The sequence below is a fragment of the Octopus bimaculoides genome, chromosome 27, assembly GCF_001194135.2.
Source record: "Octopus bimaculoides isolate UCB-OBI-ISO-001 chromosome 27, ASM119413v2, whole genome shotgun sequence".
NCBI lineage: Eukaryota > Metazoa > Mollusca > Cephalopoda > Octopoda > Octopodidae > Octopus > Octopus bimaculoides.
The window spans coordinates 14,291,159-14,292,527 of NC_069007.1; the positions used below are offsets into that span (position 1 = coordinate 14,291,159).

At 37.5% G+C, this 1,369-nt stretch overlaps 2 protein-coding genes across 2 annotated transcripts in view; one reads left to right on the forward strand and one right to left on the reverse strand.

The window, feature by feature from the left end:
• LOC106880754 (peptidoglycan-recognition protein 2) overlaps window positions 1-1,369 on the reverse strand; it is a 47,788-nt gene that overhangs the window by 34,882 nt on the left and 11,537 nt on the right. The window lies entirely within an intron of this gene.
• The window catches only part of LOC106880348 (zinc finger protein OZF), an 11,909-nt gene that overhangs the window by 9,282 nt on the left and 1,258 nt on the right, over window positions 1-1,369 (forward strand). The window lies entirely within an intron of this gene.

The following is a 1,369-nucleotide window of genomic DNA, read 5'->3' on the forward strand; positions in this document are numbered from 1 at the left end:
TCTGAACCTCCATATGAAACTGTCCTGTACTCTGAAACCCCAAAACCCCTGAACCTCCATATGAAACTGTCCTGTACTCTGAAACCCCAAAACCCCTGCCTTCCAGCCACAACCAGCATAAACAAGATGCACCCAACCACACATGGTAGCCTCAACGTGGTTACTTGACGTCTTATAACTGAGAGCCAAATCCCTTTCAACTCTTAGTCAGTTGTCTTAAAACTGGAGGAATACATCAGGTAGTGTGGTCCATTTTTTATTAATTTGGTTTTGTGGAAGTGGGTGTTTCCATGATCATTGCAGGCCCTCACAGACCAGTGAGTTCTGTCTTTGACAGCTCAAGGTCAACATGATCAGGGAGGGAATTTGTATCTCAATATTGAATAAGATTAGATTGTAAGTAGGTGTAATGGTATGAAGTGTTGGAAGTTACGTATAGCTGATGTTTACGTAGGAAAGGTTACAGAAGAATGTAAGGTGTCATCATCTACACACATTCCTTTCTAAACATATCCATACATTGAGTGTTGATATGGTTGGAAGGGTGACAGAGACACTGCTGTTTAACCTAAATTAAAACTGAAGTATAGAAAGTTTCATAAAATATAGAGATTACTATGTTAAATTCAAATTACGACAAACGTAAATGAACAAACGAAGTTTGCTTTTAGAAGCGTTGAGATGTCTTAGAAAGTTAAAGAAGTCATTTTAAATTCTCAATCGCAGGATAATGCTAATAACATAGCCTGAACAGGATAAACTACCCCTATTTTGCAGAAAAAAGTGTGGGAGGCCAGCCAAGTAATGCAGTAGTTTAGCTAACAAGAAATCACACGTAAACTGCTCCTTTCCCCAGAAAGGAAAGATTTGGCTGCTATTTCTAGCATGCCCTGTTACCATGTAATACCTGCTTTTGGTCCTATATTGCAAACAGCTGTTACGTGGTAGCAGGGCATGCTAGAAATAGTAACCAGATCTGTCCTTTTCTGGGGAAAGGAGCCATTTATGTGTGATTTCAATGTCACATTAGTTGAAAGCATGTGAAATAACCTGGAAAAGAAAAAAAAAAGCTGCAAAACAAAACTCCATTGGTGGGAAACTCAGAGGTCCCCATCACCCCTCCACCCCTTTCTTTTCCGGAAAAAAAATGGCTTGCGGCAGATTTGGAGGTGAGATATGCTGGATGCACTTGGAAAAAAATTATTTCATACTGAGATACGAATGGGTCCTTTAAGAAATATTTACCAAAAATGATTAAAAAAAAAAATTAAAATATTGTCTGTTTAAAGAAAGCTAAAATATAAATACTTACTGTACAAACAACTTGTAATTTTGAAATCAAAATCCAAAAATATTTCTAAATGACTAA